The sequence below is a fragment of the Poecilia formosa genome, unplaced genomic scaffold, assembly GCF_000485575.1.
Source record: "Poecilia formosa unplaced genomic scaffold, Poecilia_formosa-5.1.2 Scaffold456, whole genome shotgun sequence".
NCBI lineage: Eukaryota > Metazoa > Chordata > Actinopteri > Cyprinodontiformes > Poeciliidae > Poecilia > Poecilia formosa.
The window spans coordinates 92,584-113,144 of record NW_006800395.1 but is presented as its reverse complement, the minus strand read 5'-3'; the positions used below and the strand labels follow the sequence as shown (position 1 = coordinate 113,144).

Here is a 20,561-nt window from a genome sequence, read left to right as displayed (position 1 = left end):
TCTGAAATGTGATTCCTCTCTAAGAAGTTGCACCACATGCATAAAACCCACGACCTCAAGCAGTTTGGAGCAAGCACATTAGAGAGTTAACCAAATTCAGTAATCTGCACAGTAATCTTCAGCTGCACAGATTTATGAAGGAAATCATTGAATGTAACCAGGACAGGAGCTGTTGTTGGCAAAAACAAACTGTATTTATTGTTGACGTCTTATATACTGTAACTAAGAAACACACCGCCGTCAGACACTGGAGCAAAGCTCCACACCTGTCTGGTTTTCTTCCCACAATTACTCAAAGGCAGAAACATTTTATCCAGAGTTATTTTGAAGAGCTGAAAGTAAAGTCAATACCTGTGACTGGCTTTAGTCATACAGCAGCTCATTATGCTCTGATTGCCTGTAAATAATCTAACAGTATGAGCTGGGATTTGAGACCACTTAGGAAGATGACAGATGGGATTGGTAGCAAATCCCCTTATACTCAGCTCACTTCATTTCCATAAGTGTCAACATGTTTGAAGTCTTGTGGGATAGGAGTAGTTATGGTATAAGAAGATTTGAGGCTCGGTTTTTGTGAAATTAGACAAAAAAAAAACACGCGTAGCATGTAGTGCGGCATGCAGGAATGCCCGTGCCGCAATGCAACATTAATGAAATTCAGCAACACCACTGTGTTGGCTGTCAGCACTTTAGGAATGCGCCATGTCCGGATGAGCTTGTGTTTAATGAAGTCGCTTCTCCTGCTAATGAGAGCTGAAGGGAGCCTTTGAGTGCGTTCGGAAGATAAACATTTACAGACGTATGGGGCTTTAAATAAGAACAAATGTAAAAAAAAAAAAAAACACTAATTGCACTCTGTAGCGAGCAGGAAGGTAATACGCTTCACCGTGTGTGGCTCTGTCAGAGTGAAATGATTCACAGACACAGGGGGATGGATTAGAGGATATCAAGTGTCTCTTCTGCACTCGCTCCCTGTGTTTTGAGCCACTGTTGATACGTATGGGAGTTTTTCATGGGACAAAGAATCCAGTCAGGAATTCTTTTAATTGTCCAAACTCCACCCGCCTCGGTGCTCGGCCTACTCGGCTGAAACACACACACTGTCAATACACACACATACCAGTCATTCTGTCTTCAAAGTGCTCAATTACCAACCACCAACAGATTCCACATCTGGGGCTGAAAAATTACTCCAAAGTACATATATTTTTAGTTTTACCCATGAAAATGTATGATTATTCATGCGTCCCAGTGAAGAAGAACTGGTGTATTTCTTAATTTAATGGGTAATTCTGTTCATATTGATTCTCCACAGTATTGAAATCAGATGAGTTTTCTGGCCAGTAACAGACGATACCATGGTCAGTAAAGCAGGTATTGCCAGATACCAAATCCTTGAAAATTAAATAAATAAATAAATCTCCATGAAGTTTGTAAACAGAAAGTAGCATGAAGTGCTCTCAGAGTTTTCCTGTAGATGCCTGTGTTGAGTTTGGACTTGAGATACACAGAGGATCAACACCAGTTTCTTTAGCGGTACAATGTCACGTATTCCAACTCTGTGATGAAAAAGGAATTTGACATTTTCACTAGTTGTAAGCCAGAATCATTAGAATGAACAGAAACAAACACTTGCCTGATATATATTCACTTTTAGAATTAATTTTAAAAAGATAACTAAATACTCAAGTCATTTCGGTACTCCCAAAGTGCAGTATGCACAGGCAAACACTAGGAGATGCTAGAGCACCAGCCCTTTTTTCTCTAGACAAAAAAGTGCCCTTCTGAAATATTTTCTTTTTCTTTTTCACAGTGTAGTGTGTGGTCTTTAATCAAACTCACACTACTAATGCAGCCAGCGGTTCAATGTGCCACAGAAGGTGCCCTTCTTTTATACTTGAGCACTTCCCCACCAAAATATCCATGCACACCATTGACTGAGTAGGAATGGGACAGTTACTGATATGAAGGTATTCAAAACATTTAAATGACCATGTTTTTAAAAAAACATATTCCCACCATGACGTTGCTAAGGCCCTTGTAATTAAATGTCAAAATAAGTAATTAGAGTCTTATCACGCAATAACTGCAAGAAAGAGGCAGCAGCTCTCCTGCAATCCTGCAAGGATAAGCAGGTGTCGGCAATAATTTAATTAATGAGCAATGATTGTTTGAGGGTACTGCCATTATGACATTCCAAATGTTTTTAATCACAAGCACAAACATTTACTTTAATGAGCCCAGGTTGTGTTTTTCATTTGCACCTTTAAAAAAGTCTCAGAGTGGCTGGATGTGAGGAAGCTACTAAGAAAAAGAAGAAAAAAAAAAAAAAAATTGAGCTCTTTTTGTGGTTTATCTCTGCTGCCCCCTGTGTTCGCGGTTGTCCCAAACAAAGCTGCCCTTGGGGTGAGCGTCATCTTGCCCAGGTGTGTGTCTCTCGGACTGTGTGCACCACATATAGAGTTTCCAAAGAGGGCGTCTCAGCAGGGCTTATTCAGAACTGGTTGAATCACTGAAATGCAACACTGGCAGATAGCTGACACTCACAGTTGACGCGGTGTCATTACCGTCCCTGCAGGATGCTGAGCAGAACTCATTTCATCAGACGCAGTTTTAATGTTTTTGACATCTGCTCTTAGATTTGAGATGGAGTCCTGGCATGCAGATTGGAGAAAAAAAAACAACAAAACAAAAAGCTAACGGTGCATATCTGCATCAGATGCATCCACACGTATTCTGGGATGCAGACATGAAGACGACAGAGACAGAAACCTGAAATCAAATGTCACCTTGTGTCCATCTCTCTTTGGATCGTCGCACCTACTACTGAATGTCTCTCTTTGCAACTCATTCATGCAATAAAAGCATAAACCTGCAGTTTTATCACTCAACATTCCTTCTTCCAGCCCTTCATACCTTCCCTGCATTTCGTGACAGCTGTGATCCTACTTAGCACAACTCACAAGTAGCAGTGACGTTTTTATGGTTAGATAACCTAAAAAACACACTTAATTTTTTTTTTCTTCAGAGGAAAATGGTCTGATTTAGAGTTTTGAAGTTCAACAAACTAACAGTTGTTCTGTTTCGTCTTTATTTCTAGGTTCTTTCCTCTTCCTGTCGCTTCCTGCTGTTCCTGCCTGTCTCTTTTTCCATGTACCCCTGCCTTGTCTGCTCCCCTGCTTCCACTGGTTGCTTTTATTATTTAGCACCTGTCGACCGTGGAACAGAAAACCATGTCATGCGAACTGTCTGACGTAAAAAAAAAAAAAACACACACCGACCTCCCGAGCTCTCGTCCCCAGCAGAAGCACCCTCTTCCGAGCGCTGACAGACGTAGACCTGCATGTGGAAGGTTCCAGATACTGTATATACATGCACACACATCAAACACGCGCAGACAGACCTGCAGGCCTCTGACGTTTTCTGATGTACATTAGCTAATGCGCAAAGACGGCTGGGCTGAATTACCTCTACACCTAATGACTATTTCATGTCTGGATGGAAAGGAGAGCAACGAGGACGAGAGGCCAGAAAGTAAATACAGGGTTGCAAGTCTGTTGACCTGCATCTGTCTGCTTTGGAACTTTTATGGTCTGCTTTCTGGATTATTGGTTACATTATGATTAAAATGTTAGTTTTTCTCTACAATTTTGACTCGATGGTCTTCTCCAAGTCTCATTCAAACACATTCTCAAATTTACAGAGAATCACTGTATAGTTTAAAATTATAAGCGTGCTTCTTTTATTTGATAATAAGAAAAAAGTTTTAGTAAATGGAGACATTTCAGTAACAATTGTCCCTTCTTACAATGTCATTTCAAGTTGAAATTATCTCAGCGTAGCAGTGAGTAACTGAGAACTTAACACAATCCTCTGAGTTCACACTGGGGATGGATTTCAGGACCTCACAGCCGTCCCACTGAGACATCAAAACACACAGCGTGTGACGGACGTGGATTAATTTTTACACCCCGTCGCTCATGGGCTCTCACTGAAGTCTCTCAAGCTTGTGTAATAAAAATGATTGACATTTTCTTTTTCTCTCTATTCAGGAAGTGTTGGTGCATGAGCGTGTAGTTAAAGCGTGCTGTTAAATCCCACTTCTTCATGCAGGTTTTGGACAGTGTACTTGGTTGTTTTTATGTTCACTTCTCGCCTTTTTTTATTGGGATATGAAGAAAATGAGCATGGATTTTGCAAACATTTGTCTTTTTCATCCACTTTCAAATGCCACTCATTTAATTAGCTTAGCGTACACACTGGTCCCAACATTGGGCAAATGCAAAATCATTTTGCGCCACGTCTCAGGTTGATGATTCAAAACTAAAATGCAACCAAAAATATATTAAGAGTTTTCAATGCTAACTCATGCATCTAAAAAAAAGCCTAATAATAACCAGACCCTTATTCTACACTTTTCCTCGTACAGAGGGTCTGGACCTTTGGCAATTGAGGAACGATTGCTTGCAGGAGGCAAGAACTCTGTTCAAGTTTTCAATTTTACCCATTACGTATGTAATGCGTTCGACGTTATGAAGTTTACCAGAAATGTTCTGCACTGTAAACGAACAACCTCTCCGCTGCGAAGAGAGAAGTGCTGTCAATGTTAATTCTGTATTTGAAAGCTTTCCCAACGTGGACTGAACGGCTTCGTTCCTCTGCTGCCATTTCTACAAGTGCAGGTAATTGATGTCATCTTTCACAACTTTTTCTGTTTGCTGACTGAAATTCTACCAGAGGAATCCAAGTGAATGGGAGAAAGCCCGGACTCTGCATACATATTACATACTAGGCACATGTAGATAACAACTGAGATCTAAAATTTAGACAATAGAAACAAAAGACTTAAACAGGTTCCACTGTAAACAAAAAGGAAACAACCCACAACTTTCTTTCTTTCTGTATACATGCAATCACACCACTATCCATGTACATTACTTCTTATGCAGACATCCTGCTGTAACAACTTTCACTCTAATCCATCACTGGTTTTAAAAAAAACACATCTATCTCTCAACTTTCAATTCAAAACTCATCTGCTGCTCCATTACTTTCTTTTCATCCTTCTGTGCAACTCTGGCTTATACAACTCTAAGCAGTCACATTCAAGATCCAAGCTGTCTGTCAGGCAGACTTTATGGACCCATCTCACATTCAAACGTGAAAATCCACAAACCGATATGCATGTGAATATGTTGGAGATTTTCTTTCTTCGATTTATAAATGCTTATTTTTGATTTTAAATAAACAGGAATGTACACAAAAACAAGTTTTATATGGAATATGATGAGAAAGATAATGAACTAAAGGGAATTGACAAAAAAGCCATTTCTATTAGACATTCATTGCACTGATATAGTCAAAACTCATCAATTTACTTAGACAATCATTGTGAATTTGTTTAATGCCATGATTTGTATTGCATACGTCAATCACTCCTGTGTGCAGCAGACTTTAAAGGATCAGTGTCTCTAAATGTATTAAATTAGATCTTAAGAGGATAAAAGGCACCTATATCTGACTATTTGTCTTGCTATAAAATACAATGACGATTTGGATGGTAACATGACAAAATGTATTTCACTGGGTACAAAAACTTTGCTGATTCCAACTCCAAATAAACAAAAGAAAATCTGAACCCAAAAACAAGTAAATAAACAACTATTAAATATTCCTTAAGGCGGTTATTTTGAAGAAGAGGAGACCAAATATTTTTCCATAATCTGCCCCACAAACTGCACAAGTTCAATATCTTTTCCACAAAAGCAGATAAACTCTGAGCTCCAACTGAAATACCTGTCTCTACATCTGAGAATCCCATTTTGGGGATAACATATCAAATATTTTTCCTTCAAATATTGTCAAGATGCCATCGAACTGCGCTCCTGTTATTTGTGGAAACCTTCTGCTTGCTTTAACTCGGATAGGGTTCGTATTGTATCTTTAGACTAAACATTATTTACACCTGAAATTGAACTCACCTATTTGATTTCGGAGCACACGCAGTAGGAACAAGTAACATGTTACAATAATCATTTTGTAAAGTATTCAAACTGAGTATTTTTAATTATTTCTGAAACGAAGTCTCTCTGCCTGGATGTCTGGTTGTGGGTGAATGTCTGAACAAAGAAAGTGCTCAGTTTACACACATGAACACACGTGCTGGGGAAAGACCTAGAGACGCACTCGGTTACGTCTGAGGTGTGTATTTGAAGATGTAGACTTTCTGAAGGTGAACCCCATGGTGGGCGAAGGCGGGTTGCTGAGCTCTGTGTGTCTGTGTGTGAGGGGGCTTTTCATTTGTCTGTAATGTCTGGATTTGGGATTGATTGTTTGTTTTAGGTTGTTCTGGCACTAACGGCCTTTATCTACAGTAGATCCTGTATGAAATGGGTGGAGAGAGAAAGGAAGAAGACATGCAGCAAAGGACCCAGAGTTGGGACGAATGACGCGTCGAAGACTAATGGCCTCATTATGTGGGGAGGCCGCGCTGCCTCTACGCCACACACCGCCCCATTGGGGTTGACTCTTGCGTTTATAGCAAGGTTAAAAAAAATAAAAATTGTTTCAATGAAACAGAAACAAATACATGGATTCTGCACTATTTTTTGATTGAATTCAAAGAATTGCGTTTTAGGAATGATGACAAAAATGACACATCAGGAAGATTTGAACAAAAAGAAAGGGTTGAAGGATGGGAGGATATAGCTTTTATCTGGGAAAGAGAAGCCAAATTAGAAATGTGGCATGATCCCCCTCCTCCTGGGACTGAGTCAATTAGCCTGCCTGGAGGATCTGCCAGGAGGATGGAGCAGAGGCTGGGGGATGGTGCTGATAAAGAGGGTGTTGGTGGGCGTGAATGGGTGATATGGGGACGAGATGAGACGGGACAAGGCCAAAGGTTGGGGGATATTCAAACAAAATAAACGTATAGCTGGAATAATATCAAATGTTGTGCAATTCCACATGTGGAGAAGATTTGTCTATTTTAATTTATGAGTGCCGATTCAGTTTGTGCTTAAATGGCCATCAAATAAAATGGTGGTTAACTGTAAGCGATGCCTGACGGTCAGAGTATCATACATATAACACATGATACCCTTGCATTAATATGGATGGGCTGGCAAATTCACTAGAGACATTAAAAACAAGGAGCAATGAAAAAGAGGGTTGAAGTGATGATGGTGTAGGTGTGGCAGCAGCTGTGCTGCAGGATTAAACTGAGCATAGAATAAGGATGGTGAGAGGCTGAGTGCTCTGGCACGGAGCCACTTCTCCACCAGATCGATACGTCAAAGCACAGCTGGAAACGTAGACTGGACTCCGCCAAAAACTCCCTTTAAAATATGGTGTTAGTAATGAAAAATGTTGAAAAATCAGTAAACAAGCCATTGCAAATTCAGCTTTCCTTTAATTTCTTTAGCAGTCTTCCTGTAATACAGAGCAGCTGGAGAGCAGCAGTAAGCGGGATTACAGGTGGGGGGGGGAAGAGGGCCAGCCGAAAAAAGGGGAGGGAGTCAGAAGCATGAATTGGCTTTGTGTGTAGTTAACATTAACATCTGCAAATTTAGGAGATAGGAAAATGAGCAAATGCACACAAAGACATCATCTTCAGCAGTTGTTTTCCCTTTAACTCCTTTTACATTTTCTCCTGTTACAACCCATCTCTTGAATTTATCACTGCAGTTTTACATGACAGAACATCAGCAAGAAGAGGAAAGAAAAGTATTTACACAATTAAAGTCATTTATAACTTTAAATCCAAAAATGGTGACATCAATTTGCATTTAGCCCCTTTACTCAGGTACCTTTGAGTAAAACCCAGTGCAATCAGAAATTTCCAATTTTACAAAGTAGAGTCTACCTGTGTGAAATCTAATCTCGGCATTGGAAGATCTCAGAAGTTTTTTTATTATTATTTATTTATTTATTTATTTTTTGGAGAACATTAGTTAATAACATTTTTAAAAGTGAAATAATGTGACAAAGTCGAGAGCTACAACAGAACGGTAAATATCAAAGTATATTCACCAGTTAAATGGTCTGGCTGACGTGTTTGGGTAAATCCATTTGAGATTCTTTGGAAAGACTTGAAAATTAATTTTCATAGACACAGTTCTTTTAATCTGAACTTGAGATATTTAACAGAGAAGAACTGGTATAAATCAGAGTCTGTAGTCAACCAGCCTGGTGGAGAAATACACCAAATAAACTGCAGCTATAACAGCAGCATGAGCCGGTTCTGCAAGGCCTTCAGAAAATACTTTTTACCTGCTTTCACTTCGAATTATGTTGCAGTTTGTGTTGATTTATCACAGAAAATCCCCTCAAAAACATTTGATTTTATGTTTATAACACAATAATATAAGAAAAAAAAGTTAAACATATACAGTTAAAATACTTGCTGGGGGGGAAAAAGAGTTCACTTAAGTGTAATGTAGAGCTTCTTTTGGTCTTAAGCATCTTAAAAATTTAAATTATGCTCATGTTTACACAGTCTGCATTTGCATACAATATCTGACTTGTGTTGCACAACAAAGTTATAAATTATAGCCTAGTTTTAAATCCCTTTACTTGCAAGTCTGTCTTTTTTTTTTTTTTTTTTTCCTTTACTTGCAAGTATATCTTTTTTTTTCTTTTTTTCTTTTTACTTTTGCTTAGGCAAAATGTTGTTAGAATAGGACAGAAGTAGCAATCGCAGAGGTTTAAAACAAGAAAAGCTACAAAGGCAACCTTAGCATATGGTTTCACCCGAAGCTCCCAATCGTTCACTGACTGTTGTGCTAAATCAAATAAGTCTGTTGGACGTCCTCCAGTGAGCTTTCATCGGAACAGCCAAATTATCCAGTCACTGTCAGAGAAGGGCCAAGAATATTTTCTGGGAAAACCTCTGGAAGTGTGCGCTTGCTTCCACGTGAGGGTTTACCAGAACGGCATACCACTGAGTCCATTCGTGTAGCATCATCACAAGAGGCGGCAGAGGGTGGCAGGTACTTGAGTGGCGGGTTAAAGAGGCAAAAACGAAGGAGGAGATACAGCAAGGCAGACGCTCGGCAGCGTGTCACCAGGCAGACCGGTGTCTCCTTTCTTATCTGACAGGCACACTGCAGAACAGCAAAATCCTCTGCATAAGCCCCTCAAGCTTTCCCCTGGGACAGAAGGGTAGAGCTGAAGAGAGTTCCTGAAACAATTCCAGCATGCGTGTGTGTGTGTGTGTGTGTGTGTGTGTGTGTGTGTTTGTGTGTTTGCTGTGTCTGCTTGAGCGTGTGACGAGTTGTCTGGAATCTCGTTATTTTGCTATTGCCTTGCGTTAAGCCCACTGATTCCCCCTCACCTTCAACACCACATGACTGCTCAAGGTGATGAGACGGGGCAGGCCCAGTTTCCCTAATGCGCGGGCCAGAGTGCGACAAGACCCAGAGTGTAATTAATGGTCAGCCTGGCAATGAATAGATTGTTCTCCACTAGTGACAAATTCACCCACACGAGGAAAAGAAAGGAAGAAAGTGAAATGGGTCGGTTAGGAAAGAGGAGGAAAAGTAGAAGGCACTTTCATCACTAACACACGTGGTGGAGTTATTTTTGTAAAGGCTATACTGTCTAGCATCTGAAGCATAATAAGCACATTGTTACACCAATAGAAGTCTTTAAAGTTGATCATTGTAAGATATGCTTACAGACTTAAAAATAATGTGACTGTATAGCTCTATTCTGATGAGACAGAGGTGTAACACTGAATGTTTGCTGAAGGAACTCACATTGAAGGATCTTTGAAGGAACACTGTGCCACCTGAAACTGCAGCACGGAGGTTTCTTCCAGAGATTCAAGATGTTGGCATTAAAATTAACATTAAAAAAATTATTTTCTTTAGAATCATTTCTATGATGCCAATATAATAATTGATTTGGTCCAAATTGAAACACATCTAATCACCATAAGAAGAAGGAAAGTTTTAAACAGATTGTCTTTCCTCCGATACTGCATCTGTTCTCCGGATTCACTGAAGTGGCAAATCACAAACTTCTCTATATCTACGCAGAAAATTCTGTTTTATTAACCAACATGGTTTTGCCTTAATATCTGAAAAAAAAAAAACATCCTTACTGTTTCACCAGGAGAAAATGCACACATAACATCATAACATGAGCAGCTTATATAGGGAATGAATAAACCCTGCTGACGACACAGTAAGCCCAGTTTTATAGGAAGTTTGTTATACACTGTGAATTTGCATTGCTAACTACATTATACATCACCTTGTTGTGGCAACATGGTCATAAAAAAAACAATCCACTGCATAATAAATTTCTCAAAAGCCAGATATGGTGACGACCTTTCCTCCCAAATCCAGACGTCTGGAGTGCCTCTCTCTTAGCCGAGACGTTTTACAGCTAGGAAGAGCAGCCCTATTATGGAAATAAACCTCGCAGCCAAAAGCAACACTTATCTGGCTTTGACATCACTATAGACAACGATTTGTATGGAGTGATTAGCAACACCCTTTGAAGTATTGTTTTGGTAACACGGGGGAAAAAAACTTGTTTTAATAAAACATCCTGCTCATCCCAAATCTCCCTACATGGAGTAAAATGTCCCTCCTAAACTGTAAAGTTGGTTTAGAGAGTTTAAACCTATTGCTGAACTTTTACACTTGAGTTCAAATCCTACTTGCTCTCAGGTAAAAATCTGCCTTTCTTGATGTGGAGAACATTATTCAGTCTTCATCACGTTCTCTTGTCTTTTTGTAATCTAAAAAACTTGTACTACTTCTTTTGTCCGCACTGGTGAGATCTTGGATCTCAAACCCAGTATATCTGTTTGTACCTGCGCATAAAAGTAGAAATTACTAGCTCACTAATGGAAAACCTAAAGCTTATTTTTGGTCTTATTTGTTTACTATGTTAAAAAACAAAGAACAATCACAACAATGCAATAATGTTTGATTCAGCTAAACTGTCTTGTGTTGTACCTCAGGGATCTGATCTGGGGCCAACTCTCTTTTGGCTGTACATATTCCCTCCTGGCCAAGTTATTAGTCAGCACAAGGATATTTCTCAACTTGTTTATGCTGATGACATCCAGATAAGTTGCTCGTTCAAAGGTTGTACATTTTTAAAAGGATCTTGTTTAGATATTAAGATACCAAGCAGTGGTTAAACCACAACTTTCTTCTGTAAAGCAAGGAGAAAACTGAATCTCTGATAACAGCTCCAGATAATAGAATCCCATCAGAAAACACATCAGCTTTTTGGTTGTCCTTTTTGGTAGTTCAATATCATTTGAACATCACTCCAAATAGTTGGTACAACCTTAGAAACAGCTCAAAACTTAGACTGCTGAGGTAATTATCCACGTTTTTATCTTTTCGTGTTCAGGTTATTGTAACAGTCTTAACCTGTTTAAATAAATCAGCTTTTGATCGTCTTCAGCCCATGAAAAATGCTGCAGCAAGACTTTTAACAGGCACCAACAGAAGACGGCATATTGCTCTAGGCGTGGTTTCTCTTCATTTGTTGCCTGTAAATTTAAGATTTAATTTTAAGATTTAGGTCTTAACTTTTAGGGTCCTACTTTGTCAAGGCCCCTGCGGAAACCCCCGTTCTTCTTCCCATGCGCTAAGATGAAGGGGTCAGACTCTGTTGGTAAACCCAAACTCTCGGTGGAACTCAGTCCCGCTTTTCTTGCATCGTTCTGACTCCACCGACCCTTAAAAAGCTGCTGAAGACATTTTTTTTTTTTGTACAGGAAAGCTTTTAACTAATTAACTTGATGTTTTATTGTGTGCAATGTTTTATCTGTGTGTCATTGTGCTTTAGCTTGTTTTATCTGCAAAGCACTTTGTGGTTTCTATCTGTGAAAATTGCTATGTAAATTGAATGTACTCAAGTAACACAAACACAATGTGTGCATGTGTTCCTTCTTGTCTGAGAAGCTCCACCCACATAAAAAGGTTACACTTGAACATCAGTCACGAAACATCCTACCATTTTATCTACTTGTTGCAACAAAGTGATGGATTGGGAAACTGCCTTTGCTGACCCAGGGCTCAACTCTATTGTTGCCCATCCATCCATCCATCCATCCATCCAGTGGATTAGGCCATCCTCATGTATCAGATAACGACTTCAAGGCATGAGTCGTTTATTTTCACAACGCCTGCGGAAGGGTAATCAAAAAATTTGCAACTGGACGGCTTCTTTGAAAATACTGCTTGCTTCAGTGTCACAGGATATGACAAGAAAAACATTTTGCATAGAGGAAATCACAAGGTAGTCAGGTTGGAACATAGTTTATGCGAACAATAAGCTCCAGCATCCCGGAAAAGAGCAGAAAATATTCCTCTTCAGTCGGTTGTACTCGATTTTCTTTAGTGTCTAAACGCATATGGACACCATTAAGGATTTTTATGGGGGACAAGTGAATAAATTTAAACCATGCTTAATTATCCTTCCACATCACAGTTGTGCAGTACTTTGTGTTGGTCAATAGCAACAAAATACGCTGAAGTTTGTGGTTGAAATGTAACAAAATGTGAAAAAAGTTTAAGTGCTACTTCGCAAACCATGTCCTCTCTAAAAAAAATGCACTAATTATGCTGTTCATTAGCTAAGGCATCTAAGCATTTTCCTTTAAATCAAAAGGCTAGTAAAAGAAAACCAAAAACTGAATATTAAAAAAAGAAGCTAATAAAACTTTGATGCTAACAGCCTTTTGCTTTTTATTTGAATGAGGGGATAACCTCCTCTGCAGTCTGTCCCCTCTGGCTATAGGCGAAAAAGTCAATATTTCAAGAGAGCAGAGACATTCTAACATTTCAAACAAAGGAAAAGTGACATTGCAGGCAAACAAGCAAACAGACAACCAAGATAGAGCTATAGACGAGCAATATCTCATTAGAAACTACGACACATGTATACATCTTCTAAACTTTTCTGTGCTTGTTGTGCACAACATGCTAGCTGGTTTCTGCTGACTTGGTGGACAATTTTCCACCTGAGCAAAGGGTTAAAGCAGGTCAATGTGCTTTTCTGCAGAGCCAGAGTTGAACTAGGGGTTAATGGGTTTTAGGGTGTGACAGCGGATCAGTCTAGAGGTACTTTAACCGTAAAGTCAGCTCGGTGGTCGATTCATCACCAGGCAATCAGCAGACCCACCTTGAACCCGGAGGATTCTTTGGTTAAATAAATGTCCACTGTGCAGCTCTGCAGCGTAACAGGATTGCGCAGCATGTGACCATGTGGTACATGAGATAAAAGTTATGTCCACTGCATGTCTCGTTCGATATACCAAAGCCGTTTGTCCTGAGCGAGACCTTAACCCAGCCACCTAAGTGTGGCTAAGTGTGTTTGCTATACTCACTTTAGGTGTAGATATAGGGTAATACCCGGACCTATGAGTTTGTGTCGTTTACTCAAAACAAACATTTCACAATAAGCAGCTAAGGCATTATTTTCTTGTAGGTAAGCATCTCAAAAAGACAAAGTTTACTAAGATAAATTTACCTCATTAAAATTGCCTAACTGCAGCAGACCCATTAGTATGTTGGGTTAGAAAAAAAACAGAGCAGATGTTTCGAAGAGCACAGGACGCAATTATTTATCTGTACTTATCATCTTGGCTTGTAACAAGCTTCTGCCAAGAGGTTTAAAAAGGACGGGATTTAGCCACGTCTGACATTTTTGGTGTCCCCATTAGATTCTCAGCCAATAATGAGGAGCATTTCCTTATAAACTAGTGCTGTTCCTACTTAACCACTTGCTAATTTTTCCCACTAATTGATGGATACCATGGTGAGGAGAACTTACTGATATAAAATGAGTAGCAGGCTGGAAAGGAAAGGGGATTTGCTTTATGGAGAAATGGTCTTAAGAGTTCAGAAATTGCTCATATACTCGGATTTTCCACACAATTATTTCAGGTTTACAGAAAATGGTCAGGAAAAGAAAGAGGGAAAAAAAACAGTGAGCAGCAGTTGTGGGGACATTTTGATGTCAGGGAAAATTAGACAGATTGTTTCAAGATGATAGTAAGACAACAGCAGCTTAAACAACAACTTGTCAGAATAAAAGTTAGTGGAATACCAAATATGCAGGCCAAATCTTGAAACAATAGGCTACAACATTTGGTGCCTCTCATGTCAGCTAGTAACAGAAAACCGAAGCTACAATCCCCACAATCTCACTGAAGTTAGAAAATAACAGTTTGGAAAACTGCTGGCTCGTCTAACGAGTCTCGATTTCAGCTACGACATTCAGAATGGATCCGTCCAGAGACTTAGACTGTGTTGGGGGGTATTTTTTGGGTGCCTTACAGCCCCTTTGTACCAACGCTGCACTGTTTAAATCTGGCTCATCTAACCTGAGTATCACTGCTTTTAAGACCACAGTGTACCCGTTGTCCGATAGTTACTTCCAGCAAGATATTGCATGTTGTCACAAAGCTCAAATCATCAAAATCTAATGTCTTGAAAATAATTTCATGGTACTCCAATGGCTCCCTTTGGAATGTGATTGATTGGAGATTTGTCGATATGGATCAAAAATGTCTAATGAATGTTTGTCTGAAGGCAAACCTGGCTCCAACCTGGGCCCTGCAAGGTGTACCTCATAAAGGAGTGCATAGGTTTTTTTTTTTTTGGTTTTGTTTTTATCAAAAAGACACTATGTGTAGAAATCTGAGAAATCATGTAAATAACATGCAGTGAACTGGAGCACCTGAAAAGTAAAACCAAAATGAAAATAAATGCCCCACTATTGATCTGGGGAGCGTTTTTTTCAAATTGAAATGTTTGTGGAATAAATCCTGTGGCGTCTTGTCTGTTTCCTCCACAGACGTGTCAAACCAGTCGCACTGCCATGTCATTGTGGAAATATTTTTCAAAAGGGAAATCAGCAAATGACAGCATAATAGCATTTTGGAAAAAACTTGAGGATGTTTTGCGGTTGTTCTTTTTGGAAGGCTTATTTTTTTTCTTCTGTGGATTAAAAGCATTGTAAATAGTAGCACCCAAAAAGTACGCCACTTAAGTAACTTTGACAGTTTCTTTTTAGACCCACACAAGGGTTAATGTTTAGGCACCAAGGTATGGTAATAGAGGAGTTAGTGTGCAAAATGCATTTGGGCTGGTGAGGTGGGGGACTGCTGTATGACTGACAAAGCATGCACGTGTAAGCCAAAAACCCACTCCCTCGCACACAAAACGAGAGGATGCTTAGTGACAAGAAATAACAAAAAGCACGGCATCGCACAAAAGGCAGAACAGACAGAAAGTCTTTATATAGGTACGTGAATAGCGAAAGAAAAGATGGTGAAGATGAAAAGAGGAGGCAGGGGTGGGACGGCAGAGGAGCGCAGTGTGGCATGGGATAAGACACTGCTGTTTGTAAGACTGGAGAAAATGCAGAAGTAATGAGACTGGGGGGAAAAACCCAGAATGCATTAGGATGAGGGTAAGAATAAGGAAAAGAGAGGTGAAACACAGTCCTAGCAGGTGTAAAAAAAAAATCAACAACGAAGAAATGTTTCAGATTAAACAGTCAACACTGCAAAAACGTGCAATTGTTTAACCATGCCAAGATCAGAAACTTACATAAAAGTCCTGTAAGACCACATTATATAACTTTAGCATCGTATGTAACAAAAACAACTGAAAACTGCTTGCAAAAGTAATAAAAGCTGCCTCTGAATCCTTCACTTCCACTGGTGGATGTAAATAACACATCCCAGGCACACGTTCCCCTGCAAGAATGGAAACTATTTTCCGTCCCTAGTTTATCCTCAGGTATTTCCCTTACTTATGAAATCAACATGAACAAACACAAACACAAGGAATCTTCCAAAGGAGAGTTTGTCCCTTCAAAGATAAATCCTCTTGCACTTTTCCAGGATAAGTGTTTCACATTTCAGTGACCCTGATGTGTAAAGTGTAATCCGTTACAGCCGACACCTGAACAGGGTATTCCCAGCATCAACACACTGTGGCTTTAATTCAGAGCTATAAATGGTTTGTTTAAAAATAGAGAGAGCATCTCTATAAATATCTCTGTCTGAGCTAAAATAATCCTAAAAGCAAAAGGATGCGGGAGCTTCACGGATTATGCAATTAAATCCCGTTCTCACCTTCATCAGTGGCTTCCCTCTGCCTGCGTCCCGTTTCAGTCCTCAGCCCCTCTGAACCACTTCCCCCTGAGCAGGTGCCGTCATGGTCAGATAGTCCACAGAAAAGAGCTGTTATTTACTTTCTTTTTCTGAGCTTTTTTCTTTCCCCCGTTTCACTCCGTCTCTGAGCCTTGTACAGATTTGTATCACAGCCGTGTTTCTGCGTGAGTGTTTGCGTGCTCACAACTACCAAAAGGTCCTGGAATCCCCGGGTCCTGCGCTACAGAGCGAGCACGGCTGAGCTCGTCCTCCGTCTCTCCTGCTGCACTCCTTTCCCTCCCATCCTGACAGAGAGGAGGGGAAGACACTCAGGGGGTGGGACAGAAGACAGAAGCTGCTTTTAGAAAAACTCTTTCACTATCTGCTCTTCCTCCTCTCTATGCTCCTTTTTTCCCCCCTGTGTGTCTCTTTTGCCTCAACTTTTACGCTCTGTCTTTTGGCTTGCCCTCTGTGACCGATACTCTTTCACTGCTTAGCAAGGCGTGAAAGCAAAGCCCTGTGTCTTGCACACACACAAACACGCACACACACCCGTCTCTTTCCTTCACTGCCACTCCCTCTACCACAGTCCAGAGGTGAAGTATCTTCGTCACACAGTCACAACACACTCTTGCTCCATAAAATTGTATACATCACCAAGACTGGCCCTGGTTAAATGAAGGTCAAATAAACAAGATCATCTTGTCTATCTCCCAGGATTAGGAATAGCACACTTTGACCCTGTTGAATGTCACACGTCTCAAACTGATTTCATTGTTCTTATGTTAACTTAAATGTCAATCTTGCCCAAAGATTGTATTTTTAGCTTAATTTTGCTGTATGTGAGAAATTTTGATTTTGATTTTTTATTTATTTTTTTTGCTGGATTTGATTATTTGAAGGAACAGATATAACAATATTGTCATGATCCGTGTTTCTGTGTATTTATTTTAAGGTTTGTCTGTGTTCAGTTTCTGTCCTGAGTCTCTGTTTCTGCGTCTTCCCTGTTTATTGATCCCAGCTGTGTCTCGTTCCTGTGATTACCCTCCCAGTGCATTTAGTCCCACCTGTTGTCTGTGTCAGATCCTCGTCGTTCGTTGTACGTCTTCTGCCAAGCTCTCCAGTCGCACTGTTTAAAGTCCTGCTTAGCCTTAGCTCCCGAATTCAGTCACCTAGTTGTCAGTTGCTACCTGTTATTAGCTGTGTGCTATTGTTGCCTGACTGGACTGTTTTTGAGCAACATTCATCATTAAATTCATCATCATCATCTTCATCTGGGCCTCCTGCGTTCATTCTCACCACCCCCAACCACACTCCTTGACAAATACAACCCCAAACAGAGCAGTCAGTTATTTTTCCAGCAACTTGTCTCTGGATTAAATTGAAAAAGGAACATAGATTTACGGTAATTAATTACGTACTGCGAGAAAAAAAAAGATGTCCTGATTTTGACATTTCAGAAGGTAAATTCAACAATCTTACATGTAACATGAACTTTTTGAAGTAAAACAAAATGCAACTCCAGAATTTTTATCCTATCCTCCTGACTACCAGGAAAAAAAACTATTGTCCAATCACCATTTTTTAAATCCCACATTCTTTGTAAGGTAATAAAAGGTTTTATGCACTTACTTTGTCTCTTCCCATAAAATGTGTTATTACTGATGAACACCATTTTTATGAATTAGAAAAAGGTACGTACAAAAGTCCCACCCCTTCACATGAGGTATCATTGAAAAGCCCTAAATGTCCTCTCCAGATACCAAAAGGAATTAATTCAGTAGAATGCAGGGGGTGGGAGATGTTCAAGTTTAGAAATGTCCTCTACAGAGGACAAAAATGAACTATTAGTAGTCAGGATGATATCACTTTATGAGACAATACAATATTAGTCTATTAATATTAGCACACAATATTAGTCTGGAGAGTTGTTTCATTTAAAATGAAATCAATAAATACTGTTATTGAAAAATAAGTTGTAAATACTCCATCAAATAAATAAGTATCTCCAGAAAATATAAACAAAATAAATATACAAAATATGTTTTAATGTGAAGCTTACTTTGTCGATCACAGTTTAATTTGTTTCAACATTTATTCATTTATTTCAGGACTTATTTATGCATTTAGTTTAGTTTATTTTATAGTGGTGACTTATTTTGTAAAGCTTCATGGACTACTACTTTATGTTCTTATATTCAAATGAAGGAGGGGAGTTTTTCTCTGCAGGGCGGCTCTGGTCAGAGTGCAGTGACCTGAGAGAAAGCGAACTTCGGCACATCAACAAGAGGGCGTACCGTGTGAGTTATTAGCACTTTAAGTGACGTGCCGGGACAATGAAATGCGCAGAATGTCTTTGGAGTGCGGGAACTGGTCTCCTTTTAATCAAAAGCTCTTCACAACCTGCTCAAATAAACACAACCCAGTGCAGGCAATGCCTACCTCAAAAAAGCCACGCATTTCAAAATAAGAGCACAACCACAGCTCAACTCCCCGCTTACAACGGAAAGCAAGTTGTGCCGAAACAGGGGAACCAAATTCTGCTTGGGATATCTACCAGTAAAATAGAATCGGATGTTAAATCATGTCGTAATAATCCTCAGCATATCATCTCAGGCTTCTCCAACATCCTCCATATTGCCTGCTATGAAATTTGTCATCCTGACCTGTGTTGGTTCATGATACGATGCGAGTTGGTCCGAACAGCGCTCAGGGGGAGGAACACTTGGTTTGACTGTTCATTAAGGTTTGAGACTCGTTTGTGTGAAGCAGATGTGAACTCCCTCCCCCAAGCACTGCCCTCTGACCACAGAGAAAACTCTGTCCCCTCATTTGAATAAATGCATAAATATATCCTACTTAAGCCAAACAGCTCTACATATATTGCAGACTAACCAAACCTAAGCCCTAAATTTCTCTAACTTTTTGGCATGCCATGCCTTTTGCTTTTTTTACCCGAGTCTTGTCCATTTGAATTAATTTGAAATATTTTGCAATACACCATGTTTTCTTGCCTTGACGTTGACATTCATCATGTTTCTCATCCCAGTCAACCTTGTTTTACATCTACACACTGTTTAAGAACCATGAGTTCCTAACCAAAAGTATCTTTAAAGTCTCAGACTCGACACAGTTCAGCAAACTTCTGGGATGGAGTGAAGTCAGACCTTGTTTGTGCTCCGACTCCGAGGGACGCTTAGGAGGAACTCATCCGGGTGCCGAGTCCTCCTCCACGGAGGAACCAGTTGGACGCTGTGGTTATGAACGCCTCAGCCAGTCTTTTCCCTTCAGTTTCTGTGACAAGGGGGCAGCAAAACAATCATCTCTTAGAAGTTGGCCTCAGTGATTCCCACTTATCGGAATCTTTTTAAAAGTTTCTGTCCAACTGGACATTTGCCGTTGCTACAGTCTTCAACAACAAGCTTACTGGAAACTTCACCAGGGCTGGGCATATATTTACAAGATTCATTGTAGTGTAAAAATTGAAAGAGAAGAGACAAACTTGTATTTTTTTTTTTGCTAGTTTTTTAGTTGAAGCTGTTTGTTTTGGAGTTGTGCTTCACAAATTGTCACTATTTCCTGTTACGAGATCTTACTACAGGCTGCACAGTGGGGCAGCTGTTGGCGCCGTTTCCTCACAGCAAGAGAGATTTGGGTTCAAAATGCTGCTAGTTTTTATACGCTGGCTTTCTACCACATTACAGAAGTTAATCATTAAACCAAATATGTTGACTGGCGTTAGAACTTTTTACTGGAGTCAAAAAAAAAAAAAATCTTTGTTTTCAAAGAAAACCTGCCTCCACGGCCTGCTCACATGTTATCTTGTAATCTTGCTGTAATCCAAAATCATACTTTGTCACTTCCCAAAGATGCTCCCACTCCAGCGAGCCCTACCCGAAAACGGTTTCGAGCACAACTACGCAGCACTGAGCAGTGATTCATGGAGATGTGTATCCCACGCTTCCACTCTCCCTTTCATGTTTTAAGAGTCTGGCACTCCTTTTCCTGCCGGCTGGTTTTTACTTGACCTGATGATGTCTTGTTGCTCCCTCTTGTTTCCCCATCGATTCAAATTTCCCGTTACAGTCATACTGTTGCTCCTCTGTTCTTGCATGATTTTTCCCATATTTTTATATTTCAAGCTATTGTCAACTGGATTTCGATGCTCTAATCAGCAAAGCAGCCGCAGTAAATATTTTTTGTCCTCAGTGTTGATTTTCATGATCAATGTGCTGAATAACAAGACTGTGGTAATGTTAGTGTGCCTACAATCAAAAATGGGAGGAAATAAGGTGACAAAAACATTTTGATGCCGTAAGTTATTTTACATTTATTTGGTTCCTTGTTGAAAACATTTGATGAATTATTCCAAACCTCATTTTTCAGTGTAATATCTTCATATTATGTGTGTGTGTGTGTGTGT

General features: G+C 39.8%; 1 protein-coding gene across 2 annotated transcripts in view; it reads right to left on the bottom strand.

The window, feature by feature from the left end:
* The window catches only part of LOC103155925 (semaphorin-3B), a 78,649-nt gene extending 59,217 nt beyond the window's left edge, over positions 1–19,432 (bottom strand). Inside the window, exons 1-2 of one of the 2 annotated variants that reach the window (XM_016663920.1) lie at positions 19,306–19,432; positions 16,121–16,443 (exon numbers count right to left, since the gene is read on the bottom strand). The gene's annotated coding sequence lies outside the window, so the exon portion shown is untranslated. Of the gene's footprint in view, positions 1–16,120; positions 16,596–19,305 lie in introns of those variants that run through there. The other variant, XM_016663922.1, reaches the window with a different exon arrangement.
* Positions 19,433–20,561: the final 1,129 nt, after the last annotated feature.